General features: G+C 37.2%; 1 protein-coding gene and 1 pseudogene across 5 annotated transcripts in view; one reads left to right on the top strand and one right to left on the bottom strand.

Annotated features, from left to right (window-relative positions):
• Lrrc8d (leucine rich repeat containing 8 VRAC subunit D) overlaps positions 1-22,593 on the bottom strand; it is a 120,469-nt gene that overhangs the window by 9,401 nt on the left and 88,475 nt on the right. The gene's annotated exons all lie outside the window — the stretch shown is intronic.
• Positions 16,865-17,584, top strand: LOC104855725 (annotated as a pseudogene).

The following is a 22,593-nucleotide window of genomic DNA, read 5'->3' as shown; positions in this document are numbered from 1 at the left end:
AAAAAAAAAAAAAAAAAAAAAAGGCAAATGAACAGAATAATTCCTAGAAGTATACATGGCAAATAAGTACATGAAAATATTCAATATCTTCACACATTTGGAAAATGCAAATCAAAGCAAGTTTAAGATTCACATTATCCCAGGCAGAATGGCTATACTGAAGAACGCACACACAAACACACATACAGCATGCACACCCTAAAGAATGCTGGGAAAGAAAAGAGGCTGGGAGAGGAAGCCTTCTACATTGTTGGTAAAGATGTAAAACAGTATAACCACTACGGAAATCAGTACGGGGATCCCTCAAAAACTAAAACTAAAAACACCATTTGACTTAGCTATAGCTCACCAGGATATATTCCTGAGTTAAAGATATCATGCACCACAGTCATATGTTAGTACTGGATTGCTTTTAAACTCATTGAATTTGGTACTCACTGCATTTTGATGCAACATCCCCCCAGTACTCATCTTTGATACTTGATACCCAAACTAGAACTTTCAGTGTCAATTCCCTCATGACTCACTACTCTTATCCAGCCAAAACAATCTGGTACTCATTGTTTTCGGTATTCATTTATTCCCACTGCTGTAACCAATTAACAAGAAGTACTAGACATCACAGATAAATGGATAAAAGAAAATGTGGTATGTAGATGTAATGGAACATTATTCAGTGATAAAGAAAAATGAAATCCTGCCATTTGTAGAGAAATAGATGAAACCTGAGACCATCATGCTAAGTAAAATAAGACTCAGAAAGTTAAGTGTCACCTTTTCTCATATAAGGAGCTTAAATATAAATGAATAAAATGAAGAAGCGATAAGAGTTAACTGAAAGCAAGACTCTTGGAGGTAGGTAGGAGGAGGGAGAGAAAAGAGGGGTGAAGAAGTAAAAAGTGATCAAAATATGCTTTATATGTATGCACCAATTCACCTCAAATGAACATTATTGTTCTGTACTGTAAAAAAGATACTTAATAAAAACAAAACACAAAAAAAGGACAAGTACTCAAGATTTTGGGAATGCAGTTTTTAAAAAAATGAAGGGTAAAAAATGAGATTTTAATCATTCTGTGTAAGAGCTGCCTGCTATATGTGCTGGAAGGATGCTGATTCTAACTCTGGATTCAGCAAATAGTACTATGGCCAATTACTAGTGTCCTTTTTGGATGACAAAATGGAGAAGAGTAGCATTAGAATTTGGAGACCCCTCCAAACCATCTCACTTTTTTCTGAAACCCTCCCATATAACTAATATTGTAAAGAGTAGGTGCATTTATAATTTCCTAACACAATATAATTATTCAGTTGTACTAGCAATCTTTACCTCTAGAGATGACTGGTTTTGTAAATCAAATATCTCAACCAGGTAAACATAAGTCTGAGAACTTTAAACATCTAAACTACTGAGTTCTTATAATTTGTGAAAATTGCTAAAAATCACATTCCCAGACTTTAGGGCTAAGAAATGCGTGGTTTCCTGGACTTGTAAAAAAGAAACAACCAAACGTATTGGTCAGCTTTCCTCTTGCTGGGACAATATAATGTACCTGACACCCTCAATTTAAGGACAAGAACTTTATTTTGATGTTTAGTTTCAAAATCTGGTTGGTTGACTCCAATGCAAGAAAAGCAAGGTGGAAGGGCTTCTGGAGGAAGCCTCAATTTATGGCATCCAGAGAGCAAAGAGTACAGGGAGAGCCCAGGGACAGACAAGGGGGTGTGGGGATGGTGGGGAGACCCTCCAAAGGCACAGCTCCAATGATCTATCTCCTCCAACTGGGCCCGACCTGCTAATGGCATATTCAGCAGTAAACTCATCAGTGGATAAAGTCACTGATAGGTATAATGTCACCATGACACAATCATCTTCCAAAAGCCCCACTTCTGAACACGTGAGATTTTTGAGGGACATTTCATATCTAAACCATCAGATGCTGTCTGTAGCCCCCAAAGGTCCACATCCACCTCACTATGCAAAATATACTCCATCCATATGCAGGAGTTACTAAAGTCTTAAAGGTTCCAGCATTGTTTAAAGGTTTAAGCCAGAAGCTCAAGGCAAATTCTTAGCTGTGAGTCCCTGTACAGATCAAAAAGAAAGTTAAATTCATACAACATACAATGGCACAAGTTAAACATTCCCATCCTAAGAGAGAAATAGGATGAAAGGAAGAGGACTAAAACAAGATCAAACTCAGGAGAGCAAACATGAAGTCCATTAATTTCATATCCAGCACCCAAAGCATTTGGTGGCAAGGTATGAGTTCCAGCAACAGAAAAGCTAATTAACACAAGGTCCTTTAAACCCTTTTCATCTCCAGACACCTCATGTTCTATCTTGGTAACTTCTGGTATCTCCAAAAAGCCATTTCTCTTGTTCTCAGCCCCTCTCCCACACACTGTTTTCTCTACCTGGAATACTTCTTTCACACTCCTTTCATTAAACTATCTGGTTTCTGTTGTCTTTCCCAGGAAGCTTTCACTGTCTTCTAGTCTCAGTGAGGGGCTCCTCTAATGTCCTTGTACAGGATTCTGTATTTCTGACCATTATAGTCCTCATTACATGGTGTTTGCTTATATGATTTTCCACAAGCTTAATAAAATGAGCCAGGAACTATGGTCATCTTACTTCCAATGTTTGACACATATGCGGTGTTCAATCAATGAAAAATGTATAATTACTTGATTATCACTTTTGGCAGCATAAACATATGAGAACATTTATTAATTAGTGGTTCACATACAGCATGTGGTATTTTATAAGCTTAATTGCCATCACAAAGTAAGCTGGAGCCGTGTAAAAATAAAACTATTCCATGCCTCAACAACAACAATACACACACACAAAAAAAAAAACCCCAAAAAAACAAAAACACAAAAAAGGGCACACACAGCAAAGAATCTGTGGAATCCTTTGTAAGTGGTGATATTCTGAAGCTGTCAAAGCTTCAGTGGTGGTTTTCATACACCTTATACTTAGGACATGCTTTGATTCCAGGAGCAGGCTGATTGTGTTTAAAAAGGACAAAAAAAGAATGAAAAGGTAGTGGCAGAGAACACAGGAATATAGAGTACTATAATTTCACTCTGTTCCACCCCTTTCCAGCAAGGGTAATAGAGCCAATTAACTTTAGAACAGCATGCAACAAATCCTAGTTTAAATGAGTTCTTTTCTAGTATACTGTCTACTCTGCCACCCCACCAAGGATTATTTTGCCTCTGCATATCCTCCAGCCCAATTCTGAAAGAAAAAAATCACTCTCTAATTTCCAGGTCAAGAACTGTCTTTTATGTAAATTCCTGTCATATAGTCTAAAGTGAACTGTTTCCAATCCTAGTTTCTTCAATTACATTGTTTGCTATTTTCCATCCATACACCAAATACTGTCCTAGGAAATTTACATCTGATACAAATCCCTACTTTTGCATCCTTGGAAATAAATCGGTGAAAAGTTTAGTCTTAGGCTTGAGAATCAAAGGAATGGCTCCATTTTAAAAAATGTTATATAATGTTATAAATCCATCAGAACCCCTAAAATGAAAAACATAGGCACTGCTGAGGATGTGGGAGCAAATGAAAATCATACACTATTGGTGGGAATTATGACTCTGCATAACTACACTGGGAAACTTTGTGGTATTATCTCACCAAACTGAATGCATACTCTGTAACTTAGCAATCACAATGCTAAGTACATACTCAGGACACATACCTGTCAAAAGACATGTATAAGAATTCTTGTAATATCACCTATTAGCCTCAAACTGGATGCTATCCAAAGGCCTATCAGCAGAAGAATGGATAAATGAAATGGGGTAAAACATCAGAATTACTGGTAGTTTCTCTAATATAATTTCTGTCACATCTGTGCATTTGCATTTATATTTCTTGGGTCAAACCTGTATTCCCTATCCTTTCTAGTTCTCTCTGCTCCTTCTTGTCTCAGTTTAAGAATCAACCTTCAGCCGGGCATGGTGGCACATGCCTATAATCCCAGTACTTGGGAGGCTGAGGCAGGAGGATTGCTGTGAGTTCAAGAACATCCTGGGCTAAATAGTGAATTCCAGGTCAGTCTCAACTACATAGTAAGACCCTGTTTCAAAAAACAAACAAACAAACAAAGAACCAACCTTCAGTGAAGTCTTCCCAATTACCACATGCAGACTGAGGCGTGAGACTCTCTTGTATCACCAGGTCAGAGCAATTTTCTTAACCTTTCTTTCACTGCTTATCATCCCCCACTAAAGTGGGAGCTCCTTGTAGGCAAGGACTACCTACATCATCTCTGTCCCCCTGGGGCTCTCCACCCAACAGTACCTGGTAAATGTCTGGTGATTTCCTTGACTTGGGTCAATGTCCTGAAAAACTGCCTTACAGTGGTAATTAAACAACTTCATTGCTCTGTCTCCCCAAGAGCCAAGGACAAGAGTGAGAAATTTGTTCTTTCAGCAGTCAACCTTTTGCTAACAATACAGACACTGGTATACAAAAAGAGATTCTGTTAGCTCTGATTTAACTTGGTTAGAAAGGCCATGTAAGCTTCTAAGCTTTGTACTATTGGACAGTAAGAATGCCTAAATCACATGTTATTGTGAGAATCAACTGAGAGTTTACATACGAAGAAAGTTTACTAACTAAAGTGCTGCAAATATGATAAATAAGAGGTGATGCACTCTGGTAGAGAACCTATGCTTTGGCCTTAGATGGGATTTTAAATCCAGGATTCCACTACCAATTATTTGGCTTTCACAGCTTAACTTTGTAAACCTACTTCTTAACCTCTCAAGGGTAAATTTCAGCCCCTCAGCAGACTAGAGAAGTCTATGAAGGTTTAATGGGATCCAGGCAGTGTTCTTTGTATGCTTCATGTATACACATCCAGCCTTTTCCAGCCAGAGCTTTTGCATGTTTTCATGTTCCTCCATTGTATGTACCTTCTTTCTATGCCAGTTTCTTTGTACTCTAGGGAGAACACATCCCTTCTCTCAGGCCAGGGAAACTGATGGTGTTTTCCCAGTAGTAGTCTAGTATACCCCGCGGAGGTACCACGCCTTAGGGTAAACCAAGGAATGGATGACACCAAGGTATCTTGGACACAGGCAGGAAACTAGTACTTTCCTGGAATACCGGGCCACTAACTAGCTTGCATCTCAAACACAGGACTTGAACTAATGTTTTTTAATCCATTTTTACCCACCAAATTCTGATATAATGACACTTGGCTTTCCTATCTCCCAGGAAGTGGTTTCAACCATAACTGAATTAAACATGCAATATCACTTTGAAAAGCAACTTTCATATACTGAGTGTGTACATATGTGTGTGTAAGATATATCAAATATACATTCATATAATACAGTGTATTAAGTAATATGATTCTTAGGTGACTTTTCAATGAGAAGTCAAGTTGATGAGAAAGGGGAACCTCTATCTGAATTCTGGCATTTTTAGCTTTAATCTCCTTAGTAAATCAGAATTCAGAATGGCTATAATTGGTTATCAGGAAATTTGTGGTGCTTTTTTTGGACCTAAGTAAGGCACGATTAATTAGTATGTATTAACTGCATATATTCTTTAGGCTCTCCTTCAAAAGATAGTGCTATCTATTACAAAGGACTTAAAATTTATGAGGAAGTAAAATTCACATTCTAGTGCTTTTCTTCATCAATAGCACAGCTGAAAATCAGCTTAATATTCCTGGAAGTAAACAATTTTCATGGAAATCAAGAAAGCCTTTTTGTACTAGAACTTTTTGAAAGAGGTGAATTACTGGACTTTGGATGGTCAAAGCTGATCAAAAAATAACAAAAAATAGCAAAAAATAAAAGTTGAAGCAAAAATTAGCAGGGATCAAATCTAAATTTTTAATGCTTATGACCCAGTTCCTACTTCCTTATTAAAACATATGGTCAAAAGCAATTTGGCAAACAATAAATCAGGCTCAAAAATTAATGAATTAGTGGTGTTTGTTGGCACATGCTGCAATCCCAGCACTCTGGGAAGTTGAGGCAGGAGGACGGCAACTTCAAGCCCAGGAATTTAGCAAGATCCTGTCTAAAAAACTACTGCAAATACACACACACACACGTGCACACACTCTCTTAACATTAGGTTAAAAATCAGAGGAGGATATAATAAAGACCATTGAATTGCATACTTTCAATGAGTAAACTGTATGGTATGTGAATTTTATTTCAGTAAAGCTGTTGAAATACAGAATCCCTCAGTCAGTTTGTTTTACTGCCTATCAACAGAAACATAACGCTAAAAGTAGATATAAGCTGTAGCCTATTGCAGCTGTTTGTACTATTAGACTACATTCTAGATTGAATATACTTTAAGATTAATGCCTTGTTATTTTGTTACAGTGAGTTGGTTCTGAAAAAACTTTAAGATTTTTACTTATTCCTCTTGAGCATCCATGCTTCATTTATCAAATCTTCATTAAAACCTCACAGAGTAAATGCATTAGAAACACCAAGTTCGTGGGTGTCTGGCACAAAATAAGTAAGCCCTCAAAGGTATTTACTGAATTTGAATGCAAAAAAGAACTGCAGACTTGGTGTTTAAAAACCATTATGACAATTTCTTGAATTCTGAACTAGTATATATCACTACATACACACCGTAATCCTGAAATACTGTATATGACTGTTAACAGGAAAATATGATCACTTAAAAATTTTTAAAGTTAGGCCTATCTAGATATGGATCTTTAACATGCCTATTAAGGCTTTGAAATGTTATTTAAAGAGGTTAATGTATGAAAAAGTAAATGGCTTGCTTAATTAATCTAATACTTGACTTCATGTAGACAAGATTTCCCTACCCAATCAAATACCAACTTTCATTTTCTATCTCTAGATTCGATTGAAAAACAGTCTCGTTTTTGGATAAACAAGTCAAAGGAAGAATATCCAAGAGACCGGTGAGGGTTAAATTGTCAAATACTTTACTGAAATAAAAAGGTCCAACTAGATCATCAAAACAGATGACCCTCCCCCAACATGAAACAAACAAATATGTACAGGTACATTCAGACCCATATACACCCAAGTTATATAGCAAAACTTCATATTGTTAGAGAAAATAGCAAATGCTTCAGCTCCAAAATGATGCAGGCGTGATTTCATTTTTTTCTAAGAGACCTCTGTATTACTACTGGTTATATATAACTGTTAGTAGTTACAGATACTATAGTTATGCAGGATAATTTATTGAAGATATAATTCCAAATACAAATAAAATATACTTTATTAGGGTTACTCTCTTAAATAATTATAAGAAGTCATACTTTTAAAAACAGTTACTGAGCAGGTGTGATGGCACATGCCTATAATCTCAGCTCTCTGGGAGGCTGAGCCAAAATGACTGCAAGTTTGAGCCTAGCATGGACAGTTTAGCGAGCCCTAGTCCCAAAATAAAAAAAGTTAAAAAAAAAAAAAAGGGGCTGGGGATGTAGCTTAGTGTGAAGTCTCAAAGTTCAATCTCTAGTACCAAGGGAAAAAAGTTCCCTTCAATACTATTTTGGGATCTCAAAAAACAAAACAAAAAAGCCTTAAATTCTTATGGGGAAAACCAACTGATTAAAAAAAAGGTCTCTTAAAGAAAATCTACTATTATCAGATTTCACAATGGGCAAAATACACCCATTTTGTTAATCAACAAAAGCTTTTTAATAAATCTATTTAATACCTGAAAGAAGAGGACCATAGAAAGTTCAAAACTTAAGAAATATAAAAAGAACTTTAAACAAAAAGCATCCTAGTACTTCATTTAGGGTTTCTCCTGAGAGTATTCCTATTCAGAGAAAATTTGCTTCAAAGCCAAGGAACAAAATGCTAAATGCATGTTAACAGATCTAAGGCAAACTATCCTAGGAATTAACAAAAATGTCTTAGGAAAGTGCTGTGAATTTCTGCTTTTTGTCTTAGCTCTTAGTTCTAAAAGTTAAAGGCCTATGTTTGAGAGATCTTACTCATGGAATACAAAGGAGACTCCCAACTCAACGTTTCCACATTTTATTTCACAAAATCCTAGAAATCCTCTACAAATTAACACTGGCATTTCCTTAACCATAAAGTCAGGAGGATAGAAGGTTTTGGGCTGGGGATTTAGCTCAGTGACACCAAGCCTGCCTTGCAAGTGCAAAGTCTAGTTTGACCCCCCCACATAAAACAACAACAACAACAACAACACCCAAAAAACAAACAAACGCTTTAGTTCCTACAGGCTCCATTTGGGGTGACACTTTCTACTAGAAACATTATTTCACTTAACAACTACTTACAGAATTTGTTAGGTATAGGCTTTTTGCTAGATCTGGGGATTAAAGGGAATAATTTAAAATTATGCTCTTATTGTGAAAGCATCTTACAGGAGACAAAATGAGCAGGGTGGAATCAAACTTTTATAATCCTTCCCTCATCAAGTTTACAAAGCTGCCAGAGATTTTTCTTTTCTGCTTTTGTAATGAGCTATATCCTCATCCCTTTTTAATTTTGAGATAAGGCCTTGCTAATTTGCTAAATTGCCCAGGATAGGCTTGAACATGCAGTCCTGCTGCCTCAGCCTCCCAGAGTGCTGGGATTACAAATGTGTACGCCCACATCTGGCTAGCCCAGAGATTTCTAAATTACATTTCTAAATTACCTTCTTTCCATATATAAGACAGACACATTAGTTCCAAACTGACAATTTTCCTTTTTCTGTTTACTCACCTTAGCTATTTCTCTGTAGTGTGCATGGCATATGCTGAAACTGGGCTAAGGGAAATGGACTAGGATGTAGATCCCTGAAACCCAAAGCAGTTTTCCATGTTTCCACAACCTTACCACAATCTCTTCTCCCTGGGGCAGAACACCCAACTATTCACAGACCCATGGATATCTAACGCAGAGAGCGATGATGGGGAGCCTGCAAGTCCTTATTCCTTGTGTGCGTGGGGTAAAGGTGGCTAAAAAGCAACCTTGACCAAGTGTTTATCCTACTAACCCTCAAACACTTTTCAAAGGTAGAAAGATAAACTGGGCTTGTTGGCATAGACTGACAATCCCAGCACTGTAGGAGAGCCAGAAGAAGGAAGATTCCAAGTTTGAGCCCAAACTGGGCAATAGAATGACAACAGAACTCTGACTCAAGCAAAAATAAATCAAAGGGCTGAGAGTTGTAGCTCAGTGAAAAGGCCCTGGGTTCGACCTTCAGCACGTCCCCCCAGTAGTAGAAAGTTAGATACTAATACAAATTCTAACCCTTTGATAAATAGCTTATTTAGTTGAAAGGGATCCTTGGTATGGAGACTGAAGCCATTACAAATAGAAATGAATGTAATGTCAGATAATGGCTGTTTGGGACACTTACACAACCTTAGTTCTGGCTCCCTTACTCTTCTTCCAACTGGTTTGAATTCCTCCCTTACAGGGAGGTGAGTTTATTTTATTTGCTGGACCCCAGGGTGCAACACAAAAGAGGCACTTAAAAAAGGTCTGCTAGCAGAATGAATCAGGAAGACCTATATAACAGCATTGGAGACGAGCACTTTGAAGGCACTGAATTTGAAACAAATGCCACCCGCAAGAAAAGGTCACTATTAATTATGCCAAAGTAAAAAATGATCAGCTTTGACAGGCATTTTCAACATCCCATATGACAACACATTAATAGCTCTTTGTAAGAGGTTATTCTGAAGCTAACTCATTCTAATAGCCTATGTGTGGGCAGTCTGGCTCAAGACAAAAGATACGCGTAGGTGTATCTCCACCATATCATACTCCTGATGGGAGAGAGGTGATAAGCAGGCATGATCTCCAGGGCAGAGGCAGACAAGATGGTCACAGCACACAACAGGTGACATGAAAGGCCAGGGGAAAGGGAGCTCTAGAGGGGAAGCATCCTTGCACTTACGAGGCTGCCAAATCCTCAAGCCTCCTCCTCATTCAGCATGGTGTTTTCTGGCCTTTAGAACAGGCTGGCAAAGGGGGAGGGATTCTGACGAACAGTGACCCTGAGTTAGTGGACAGTGTCCTATCTGACTGTGTGCAGAGTGTACTATAGTCAATAAACAAAGCAGAACACTGTGTCCAAGTATCCTACAAGTGCCTGCCATGGGGTAAACCCCTGGTAAAGCTATCTGTCATTATTCACTGTTGAATAAAAATGTTTTATATAAAAAATCCAATAAAACTTCAACTTTACTACTTGGTACTAAATTTGCCTTTCAAAATGAACTGATACAAAGAGCTGGACGACTCATATGTTCTCTACTTGGCTTTGGCTTCTGTGAAATTCATCTACATTTTGTTTTGTTTTGTTTTATTTTGGTGCTGGGCATTGAACTCGGGCCCTTGTGCTTGACAAGGCAGTTGGCAGAACCACTAAGCCAAATCCCCGGCCCCTCATCTACATTTTATATAGGTGTTACAAGCTTTCACTTTTTGTCTAAGTCCTCATTTTTATTTACTTACACATTTACTGCTCCACTCAATACTGTACTGTACATTCAGGTGTTAACATTATGCAAATTTCTGGGGAAATTTGGTAAGTAAAATCAGACATATTCCTTCTCTCCTAGAGTGCAGAGTGCAGGTGAAGGAAATATTCATCTCCTTGGGTATATGAATGAAGCCGTCCACTGTGGAAGTGCTACCAAGAGAGCAGAGGCTGCTGCTGGTATACCAATGCATGAAAGAAGCATAAGGGCAGAACTGTATTTTCACCCAGCCCCTTTCAAAAGGTCCTGAACTACTTTCACATCTCTCATTTTTGTTTTTTCTTAAAGAGAGCTTCTTTAATGTTTAAAATTCTGACTTCAGAAAGCCTTAACCCTTACCCTGGTTGCCAAAAATATGAAAGTAGACAAAAAAATGTGGGATTCTCCTGCAGTCAGCAAGACTAGAGGGGATTTTCTGAGGAAGTTATGGCTGCAGTAAGGTGTAAAAAAAGGCTAAAGAGCAAGCCTGGCCCTGAACACACAAAAGCTCTATAGAAAATAGGAGCACAGAAAACTGAGTTCAGGCACTGCAGGGAGCTTAGGGAGCGAGTGTCCCATGTGAGATGCTGCCAGTCCCTGGAAGCTGACACTACAGACAGCAGAAGTCACTGATGTGTTTTTAGTTGTGGGTGGGTGGAAATTGGATTTTTGTCTCTTATGAAAAGACTCTGGGCTTCCTGTACAAGTTTGTAATTACAACCAGGCTATAGAGTAAATGGATTGTTTATAGAAGCTAACCAGCTTCCAAAGAAATAACAGGGCTTTATAATGACTGATGGAAAGGTGAAGCAGACAAGGTGGTAAACATGATCCCAGCTTTCTTTTTATTCTCCATATCATTATTAAACTCTCCGTTCTTCCACTGTCATTTATATAGTTTTATTATAAATGAATTTTTCCACAAGGCTTTCAAATTTCTTTAAAAGTAGGCAGACTATATATAATAAATAAAAAATAATAAGCCCTCACATGCTTGGATAAGAAATATATCACGAACTCTATAAACCTAGTGGGAAAATACTATTATACTGTTATTAACATATAAATGATTGATGACTATTCTACTGCAATAATTCTGGAGTCAAACATACTTTTAAATTCCAAAATATTTAAATTTGTATTTACATATATTTAGAAAACACATGCATATTGCAATATTATCAAAAGGGAGCCAGTTTAAGAACCTTAGTCAAAGCCTAAGATTATTCAGGTTAACAGAATATAGTTTCTAGAATAACTAAAATAGATACCAGTAAAACAAAAACACACAAAAAAGCTTCCTCATTACTGCTTTTAGGGCGACAGAAAAGGCCACATAGTTTCATTCTTTCTGAGGTTTTCTCTAGTCAATATTAAAAGGAATTTACATTTTATATAAGTAAACAATAGTCAAGCAGTACTGCAACAGTGAGGGTGATGTTGTGCAAAGACACAAGGGTAATAGTTTTACAGTGACAGTGAATCTCTTACAGAAGAGTATCTAAACTGTATCCCCAAACCCACTTACTTATCACAAAATGCCAACACTGCAATTAAACTTGAATACTGAGGTTTTAGTTTAGGAAAAAATGCATACATTAATATCTTTTGTCTTAAAACCAAATACTATAATCCTATATGAGATAATCAACAAATGGCATAATTTATACACAAATAAACCAGTCTCTTTAATTGAGCTAATTTGAAATAGAATTTCAGTTTTAAATGGGAAGGATAATAGGTAAGAACATGGCTTAAGGAGTTAGCTTGCTTGAAATTTCATCCTATCGCTACCTTTTACCAGTTCATCTGTAAAATGAAATACAGATATTTTTTATCACTATGTAAACTCAGGCCTTACTTCTCATCAATGAAATGGCAATAACACACCACTGTGACAAAGCACACATATTGTTCTGACATCAACTACTCCCTCAAACTGGCTTGGATGTCCAGACATATTGGGGAAGGCCCAGGATTTGGGATGTGGCGGTGATGGAGAGTGAAAAACAGAGGCTCTCAAAGTCAGGAGTGTAAGTGAAAAAAGGAGAACGGGGAAAAAAAGTCAAGAAAGCCAAAAGTGAAGAGAGTTTAAGAAGGTAAAGGCATAAATCAAACATAGTGGTACCTTGGTTCATGAACTTAATTCTTCCCATGATACTGGTCACAAACCAATTTAATTTCCCCATAAGGTCAACCTTGAACCTAACCATTGAATATAATTTGGTTCTCATTGTATTCAGTTTGCAACCAGAATCATGGAAAGAATTGTGCGAGAACTGAGGCACCACTGTAATGCAAAATTTAAGGACAATCAAGACCCTTAAAAATTATGTACAGCCTTTGACAATATAATATTTGTCACAGAGAAATTCATTATTGACATTAGGAAACATCTCAGTTAACTCGAAATTCCTCCAAAGGGCTGGCCTTTTACAGTAACACAAATTCTTACTTTTAGAATTAAGGATAAACTGGTAAATTTAGTTAAATAATACTTTTTTCTCATTTTAAAAGATTTGATAAAACAAAGAAATGTGTTTTTAAATTAAATTTGTTTAATATTGCTTCTAAGCAGATCTGAGGACATTTAACTGGAAGCTTTTCATGATCAGTTCCCTTTCCCCAAATTATATAAACTACTGGAGTTTTAATAGTTACAATTATGACAGATGTTACTAATGCTAAGAAATATTTAAGCTTAAGGGTGTCTTCACTCATCAATTCATCTCAAACACTATACACTGTATTATGTAACTGAAAATCTGTATTTGAAGAAAATTTATCTTGCCCATACTAGACCTCACAAAAATGTTTCTATTGTGAAGCTATTAAGCCAATTACCACTCATATTTTTGATAAATGTTTGACTCAGGCAATTTGGTAGGGGTTGGGGACACAAATGGTAGAGACAGTCTTGGCGCTCAAGAACTTAAAGATCTCTTCAAGCTTACCTTAAATATTCTGGGAAAGATAGACCACTACCACCATTCTAACTAGAATTATTAAACAAATTAGTATCTAAAATAACAACAATGTACATATCAAGAAGTCTGACAATGGAGAACAGCAATATGTAATAAAATTAAAGACATAATTCATTATATAAGCTGGAAGGCTTTTAGAATGACAAAAGTGAGCCATCAGGATAAGGTACAAACAGGGATTCTTCCAGAAAAACCAGGAATTACTGTCATCCACATAGGCTAGAAGTATCTGATACCATAGGCAGGAAAGTTGTATAAATAAAACCTAGACTTTTTAGACATATAATTAATCTGCAGACATCACATATTACATATTTCCATTATAGTCCATTCTAAGTAGTTGTTATCTCAGGTTAGTCTTCACTATTTTATGAATAAAGACTGGCTTTTTATCTTGACAGTTAGTTGCATGTTACAACTATTTTTGATAAGAAACCCTGAATTAAAAAGATGAAACAGACATAACCATCCATGTAAACAGCACTTTCTGTGTATGTATTTAGCATATGTGTGAAAATGGCAGTTTGTACTGCCAAAAGTAGGAAACAGCTGATGCTGCCCACAGCTGGAGGATGGCCTGTATCAATCACTGAGAGGATCAGTATTTCAGCAAGCACGTATTCATCCTGTTACTAGTATGCTAGTATTCCCCAGCCAGGGAATTAATGCAAATTATGCCACACGCTGAGAGATGATGCTAATTTATACATCTAGGGTGGAGAACACATAATGGCAGGGAAAAATGCTAATTCTTCCACTGAGAAAGAGAACAGGCAATATACCAGAAAACATTTTGAAGATGGTGATAAGTAGACACCAAAATTGTTGAATATAAAGTATGAACGATGAAAACAACAGGAAAAAAAAAAAAGTATGAGGGACAAAACAAAGTATAAAGAAAAATTCCCTTCTATAAGTCTGTATAAAATATATGCTTGTATATCTGGTGTTACCAAATTTCTCCACAAATGTACTGACAAGATAAGAGCTACAAACTCTCTTCTAGTTTAACTCTGCAATGGGGAGAGAAAAAACAGGCAGTGAAACCTTTTACCTACATAAAGCTGCTGTTGAAACTTTCAGGGTAGTTCCAGATGGGTTTGAAGAAAAACAGAACAAAAGGAAACAAAACAACCTGGCCCATTTCATTTCTTCCTAGGATACTTTTTAAAAAATTAAAATTTTTGGTACATTTTAGATATACATAGTGATCACATTCATTTGTACCTGTACATGACATATCTTGATCCTTTTTTCCCCATTCCTCTCCCCTTCCTTCAACCTCTCTTCCCCTCGTTATTCACAAAAGCTTTGTTTGCATTTTTTCCTATTCTGTTTATTCCCAGGCTACTTTTTTTGCAGTGGGGGTGGTGTACCGGAGATTGAACTCAGGACCTTGCACTTACAATGAAGGTGGCAGAACTACTGAGCTAAATCCCCGGCCCCCAGTTTACTTTTTAATCAAAGCAGTTCTTCATTTTTATCAATAGACAATTTATTATCTCCCAGAAACCATTCTCCCTATCCACTTTTTAGTAACACACAGATGCCATAATCAACCCCAATTTAGCTGGGTGCACTGGTGATAGGACTAACACCTTGCTGTCTCATTTACAACCAGGTCTGGCCACATGGAGAAGTGGAACACATAGCATGCAAGAGTTTCAAGTTCAGTGTCCTTGTAACCTCCATAAAGACTAGGTTACTCCACTTAACCTTTCTTTTTTCTTTTCGGGTAATATCCCCTTTTGTAGTTAACCCTCATCTATAATGCATATATTGCTACAAATACTACTGAAGGGCTTAGAGTAAAAGATATAAAAGTGTTTTTAAGCAAAAAATTATAAAACATAACATCGTTAAAACAATAAATTAGTATAATATAAAATCATTACAACAATACGAAGTGATATTATAACAATGTTAATAGGGTAAGACCTGTGAGAGACAAAATGCACTGGATAATTGAGGACTTTTTTTCTCAGTTGTTATAAAAAACAAAACAAAAATCCTTTATTAATTTGGGCTGTCTCAAAGAGAAGGAGAAGACCAGAAGTTTCAGAGGAAGGTACACAAGGAAGTCATCCGAGTCTCATATCAGCATACTCAAGAGCAAAACAGTCCTTTGTGGTTTCCCAGAGCACAAAAGGGTGTGGCTGGAGCTTTTGGGAAGTTAAAGGATGCAGGAGTGGGATTTTTTCAGGAACAGAATTCAGAGAAACTATGATGACACTGGCAGATTTGAATCAGAAATGGGCAGTAAGGAACCTTTGAAAAGTTTTAACGTGTGAAGCAATGAGATCATTGGTCCATTTTAGCCTGTAATCCCAGTACTAAGGAGGCTGAGGCAGACGGATCACCACAAGTTAAGGCCAGACTGGGCTATAGCAAGATCTTATTTAAATAAACAAAACAAAAACAATTCTAGCAAGTGTGTGGAAGTGGGACTGGAGACAAGTGAGTGGAAGCATGGGAATGCATGTAGTCAAGCATTTCAAGGCAAATTCATTTGTTTGGCTATCTAAAATTAGTGTAATAAATCTAAGCAGAGAGAGCTAGGTCACCTGAATGTCCAGAGAAGGGTCTAGGACAGAATTAGATTTATGGGTAATTAGTATATAGAAGATGAGAGCCTCCCAGGGCAGAAAAAGATAAAAGGCCCAGTTTTGGGGCTAACACTTAGGAAACAGGTGGAAAGAAAGGACTCAGACTAGACCGAAGGAAGAAAGGGCCAGAGAAGAAGGAAGGAAATTAGGAAGAGAAGGCTGGCCTGGGAGCCACACCAAGGGAACACTTCAGGAAGAGTGGCAGTAGGCAGCAGCACATGGCACAGCTGACTGCTGGACCTGGACTGGAGGCCCCTGGAGAGTCAGTGGCTCATGTCCAGTGAAGAATTCTGACTCGTGGTGGGCAAAAAGCAAGTGAAAAAGTAAACATTCTCTTCAGAAAACATATCTGGGGAGAAAAGCAAAGCCTGGGACAAAAGCAAGAAGGGAAGAAGGCAGAAATAATGAAAGATGTAATTTTAGGATTTTAAAATTTCCCATTTTAGGATGGGAAAGGAGCATAGAGGAAGAAACTGAAAACAGGGCGAGGAAGTACAGAGATTTTTTTGACATTGCACACAAAGTCAAATCACATATTATTGTAAACTAGTACAGTAATTAGTAGGTCTAAAGATTAAGGCATTCCAATTTCTATGGAAGTTATTTAACAGTTTAGACATACGATGTTTGCTTTTCCCATCACTGAGTTGGTAAACATTAGTCTGGCTAACCAACACCTTACTCATCCCATAATAAAACTTTGAAGAATGCACCGAGCTGACCAGAGGTGGAACTGGGGCCAAGGTGGCTCTGGAGGTCTAAACACTGGGTGTTGAGCACAGTGTGGTGTGCATGCATGGGATCCGCTGAGTGGGGTGCAGGGAGGGTTGAGAGGCGCAGCCGTCTGCTGGGCTGGGGACAGCACAGGGCCAGGATTGACGAGGACGTGTTGACTACCCTGAAGATCATTATTATTGGCGTGAGTGGGGTAGGCAAGTCCAGCCTGCTCCTGAAGTTCACAGAAGATACTTTTGATCCAAAACTTGCAGCCACAACAGGTGTTGACTTCAAGGTAAGAGTACTTTCAGTGGATGAAAATAAGGCCAAACTTGCAATATGGGATACTGCTGGTCAAGAGAGGCTTTGAACATTAACTCCTAGCTACTACAGAGGTGCACAGGGTGTTATATTAGTTTATGATGTCACAAGAGACACTTTTGTTAAGCTGGATAATTGGCAAAATGAACTGGAAATATACTGTACAAGAAATGACACAGTAAACATGCTAATTGGAAATAAAATCAGTAAGGAAAATCGTGAAGTTCATAGGAATGAAGGACTGAAATTTGAATGCAGTCATTCCATGTTATTTATAGAGGCAAGTGCAAAAACCTGTGATGGTGTGTAGTGTGCCTTTGAGGAACTTGCTGAAAAGATCATTCAGACACCTGGACTGTGGGAAAGTGAGAATCAGAATACTAAGGAGTGAAACTGTCACACTTGGAAGACAGCCACAGACTGTGGTGGTTATTGTTCTGTTATAAACTCTGGGAAGTTCCATCTCATGCATATTTGACGAGACAGTGAAATCTTTCTGTAAATAAACTGTAACTTCTACTTGCAGTTTGCACTTAATTGTTTTGTGTCATGGCAGTAAATATTTGCGAGAAATCCTACTCAGCAGCTTTCCCAGGGAAAATGTTATGGTATGCATGCACAGTTTGTAGTCTGCAGTTTTTTTAATGTAACAAAATAGGTGTACCTTTATGAGTACATTTGATTTTATGATTTACATTTATCATATAATTTTTTAGAACACTCATCTATCCAGCATATGTTACTAGAGAGTCTGCCTTTGGTCTCTTTTGCTTAAAAAGTCCCATTAAGTATTGAATTACTTGATGTGTAGAACTTCTAGACCCACTGGGAGGTAAACAGATACCACCAAGCTTGTCAGGTTTCCTTTGAGGAGTAGCAGAGCATTTCCCTATTTCCCAGGATGTCTGAGAGTCTCTTTCACTACTAGGTGCAGACTGTAGCTCGGGCCACTACATAATTAAATTTCTATTTGTTCTGATGATGCTTTCAAAATAGCGCTGGTGTATTACAGAAGTTTGGTATTACTTTTTGACTTATCTCACTGATTGGGTAGGTTGGTTGTCCGTAGTTTTAGTCTTACGATAACTACAATGGAATTATGTTCCTTGGCACAGTGTTTTGAGTTACACGGTGTTCCACAGAATGGCAATAAGGTTTTGCCTCATTTTCCCTTCAGAAGAACATGAATATGTTGATTGAAACTGCTTTAGTCCATATCACTTCTAAAACCAACATCTTTTTTCCCAGATGTTGGTTGTGTTTGTCCAGGTACCTTCATTGTAACTCATGTAATGTGTATGGTTATCTGTGTCTTAGGGCTTTCATAAAGGGTTAGTCCACTTTCACAAACCTATTTCTGTGTTTTGAGGGGTGGGGAAAAACACTAAATGACACTTTGAGAAAGGCATATTCCTTCCAGACTCTAATGTGTGGGAAAATACTTTTAAAGTGAAAATGTTGATAATTTACTGTGACAAGTAACCATTAGTCTATCAAAACTAACTTGTACGCTAATAAACCTTTGCCACCATATTATTTTCTAACTTCTTGTTATCGTACATTGTGTGGTTTTTTTCACTCTTCATATTTAATTTACTTTGATCTCTGCTATTTTAAGTCTATTTGAAATTGAAACTTCAAAGCTGGTCACGATAATACCCTTTAATAGGATTCCAATATTCATTTCTTGGCAGTTTATTCTCTGTGTAGAATTGCATATGATAAACATTTTTGTGGACCTTTGGGGGGAAGAACTTGAAGAATCCTTTTTGGGAAAGTATGCAGGAAAACAAGGTGCCTCTGCAAAATGATTCCACAACCCATATAACTTAGTACCTCCCTCTTACCAAACCCGAAGTATACACACATGGCCACAGAAGTGAGTAGCTTTGTGTATGTTCAAGTAAAGCAAACAGTGCCAGACTTTCTTATGCCCTGAAACTTCTGAGGCAGGTTAAGCATTGAAAGAACTCAAGTCAGTGCACACTGAAAGGAAGAAAGTGGCAAAAGAAGTATTTATTATTCCAAAGGAGAGTGTCAATGACCTAAGCAGCTTAATTTACTTCTTGTTTCCTTGGATACGCTATGAAGAGGAAAAGATGAGGTAAGGAGGTGAGGTACTATGTGTTGCTGGTGTCTTCACACCACAAATCTTGGGCTGTGTTAACCACTCAATAGGGAGACTACTGCAGCAGACATGCAGGGAAGCCAGGAAGAAAACAATCCCAGCTGAGGAACCAAGCACTTTCACACTTACGTTCATTAAATGTCATATCTGTCATGAACAGCACCATTATGATTCCAGTTTTACTGAAACAGGTTTAGAAAGTTTAAGTAATCTGACTAAGACTGCTAATATATGTGGACAGGATGCAAACTCAGATCTGATCAACCCTACCAAGTCCACAGCAACACCTTTCAGCTTGTTTTCAGTTTAGTGGTTAGCTCAAATTAGGGTGCAAAAACTTACAAATAATTAGAAGGAACATTTAATGAAGGAGACAATTGTTACCACAGGACACCAAGACAAAAGTCTAAAACATGAAACTACAATTTACAACCTAACTCCTATTTAATGACAGTATCACCTGTCTTTTCATCACCTCTGTTTTTAAAAAGCCCTTCCACAGATTCCAGTAAGTTTGATCCTTACAAAATGCTTTGATACAAAGGCATATTATTAACTTCATGTTTCAGTCAAGAAACTGTTGCAACACAAAAATGACAAGGATGGCAGGATGGAATTTATAATCAGAGAGACTCATAACATCACATATATGAAATCAGCCACAAATAAGTAATGTAATCTCAAATTTTTACTTTTCCAAAAGTAATGGTTAAAAAAAAGTCAGGCCAAATATTCAATGTAAGCTCCTCCTTACATTTAGGTTATGAAGATTTCCTTTTTATTTGGAATTCATGTAATATTAACTATAACTGTAATTCTTATTGTCAATGAATAATTCACAGAGACCAATTCATAAATACAAAATATGTACTGCTTGACCTCTGTGAACAGAGTAGTACATACCTTACCTATTATTTGTGACTTTATAATGGAGGGGCCAAAGGGACTTGGTATATTTATTACATTATTATTTTATTTTGTCAAATAAATTTCCTTTAGTGATTCTGAAAAGATGTAATGGGTCACATAAATGTTCTGTCGCTTAAATTAGGAGGTGAAAAAAAAGTGGCATTAGAGAAAAATTTCTCCCTATTACTTTTAGCTCGTCACTAGTTACATAATCAAACCTACCAAACCACATCCTAGTAATCTATACCTGATGACTGCTTTCTGTAAACAATGGTATGTGAGGACACTGTGTTTCTTCATCAACTCTGTTCTTTTTGCACTAATGACACAACCACAAGCAAAAAACAAACAAACAAAAAACTAAACAAACAAAAAACCAGACCTGAATTGCACAAATATGGCTGGAGAGATAGTAATACCAAAGATAAATTATAGTTCTCCCCTAACTCGGTAATGTCATCAGCCCCACTTAGAGCTGTCTGCCCAGGCAAATCTGCTTTAGTTGGTTTTCACTGTGTTGTCAAAAAAATAAAAAAACCAAACAAACAAAAAAAACAGAGAGAGCTTGAGCCATACCAGGTAGCATCATGGGAATTTCTTGCTCTCACACAATACTCTTTAAAGCTCCACTGAGTACATCTAGTTTTTAAGGAAATATTAACAAGGAACAAGTTAAGGGTATTTTCCACTGGTTTAAAAATAAAGCATTCTATTCTTTAAAAAAATAAATTTCAGAATTATAGGAACAGGAAGCAGCAGCTGGATTTATCAGCCTTCATTTCCTCTGAGAGTCATAGTAAAGAACTCCCCAATGAGACAAAGCAATGCTGAGGCTAAGCCCCTCCTGCCAGGACCCACAATTCTGCAGCGACAGGGTTACGACAGTAGATGGTGACTGTCCAGTTTGAAATCACACTGTCTACTTTACCTTATAGAGTTTTTAATGTCCAAGCATTGTGAAAAAAAAGGCAAACCCTGATTAGCACCTAAACGCACACATATAATTCCTAGATGTGCCTGGTCTTCTCTCTCACAAAGCTATGTCCCTCTTGCGCCCACTCCAGGGCCTTCAGGAGCCCAAGGACATCAGAAGAGCAGGCCACATCCTCAGGCACTCTGTTCTGATGGTTGGAATGGAAAAGAAGCAACGAAGTTGGATGGATTCCAGTCTTTTTTCAGGCACTTGTGAACTTTGGTTGAAATATTTAATCCTGCTCAGGCTCAGTGTCTCATCTGTGAACTTGCAGCGAGATCACATGTTCACAGAGGGTTAATGAGATGATACCTGTGAAATATTGTGTATGCCACACATAAACAAACATCAAGACAGACTAGGATAACAGCAATATGTGTACTTATATAAGGGGTTTTATCAGTTCCAAAGTTTTCATAAGTATCATTTCATTTGATATCCAAAATGATACAGTAGGACTGGTAACAATGGCATTATCCTCACTGTTTCATAATTATCATTTCATAAATGAACCTGTCTAGAGGTACATGGAGGGAAAACTAAGCCCTAACTCTTTAGCAAGTATTCAAATAATTTGAAAACATTCCTGGCAGCATGTGAGCGAACAAGGCTATGAAAGCCACTTGTATCAGGGCTGTTACTCTGGGCAAGTCCCTTTACCTCTTGGTCAACACATGATTCATCCACCTGTCACTGAACTGATGGCAGACAAAAATAAGTCAGACTTGGTTCCAACTCTTGAAGAACTCACTTGGAGGCATGGGTGGGGTGGAAAAAAGTGACATATAAACAGATTAATTACAAAACACAGAATATGGGGTATGAACCAAATGCTGTGGGATCACAGAGCAGGAAATGACTAACTTTGTCTGGGGGACTCAAAGAATTCTTCTTATTTGTAAACTGAGAAAAGAAGGAAATAAGACTATAATTTGTCAATGTTTATTTTGGTGCCTAAAACAGAAAACTAGGCTTGTCATCAACCTCAGTAAACAGCACAATTCCTCTTACTCATCTCCTAACAGCCAATGAATTTATCATTTAAAATAACTTAAATATCTTAAGTGTTAGAAAACTATATTCCTTAAGGTAAAGAGATAAAAAAATCTTAGTATTTCAGAAAATGATACACAATATGTCTAGAATGATTCATCAGGGTTCTAAAGAGTTTGGAAATTACCAAAAAGCAAAAATGGAGGAAGAACGCGCATATTCCCACAAACTTTCTTTTACTCTGCTGTTTTATTATTATCTTGAAAGTATTTTCATTGTGTTCACATAGAATTTTAGAGAATTATTTCATAGTGATTTATAGTCCCCGTCAGATGAAGTGGATTATATCCAGATAAAAATTAAACTTCTGTGAATCAAATTTCTGAAAATTAGTCATGTTTTAATTGGCAATATTAGTAATACTAAACCAAAAGCTCTACATTTAATATTTAACATATTAAGTATCATTGATCCATTTGCTTTA

The sequence above is a fragment of the Fukomys damarensis genome, unplaced genomic scaffold (assembly GCF_012274545.1).
Source record: "Fukomys damarensis isolate Sample0158 unplaced genomic scaffold, DMR_v1.0_HiC HiC_scaffold_33, whole genome shotgun sequence".
Classification (NCBI taxonomy): Eukaryota; Metazoa; Chordata; class Mammalia; order Rodentia; family Bathyergidae; genus Fukomys; species Fukomys damarensis.
This window is presented reverse-complemented; position numbering and strand designations above follow the sequence as displayed.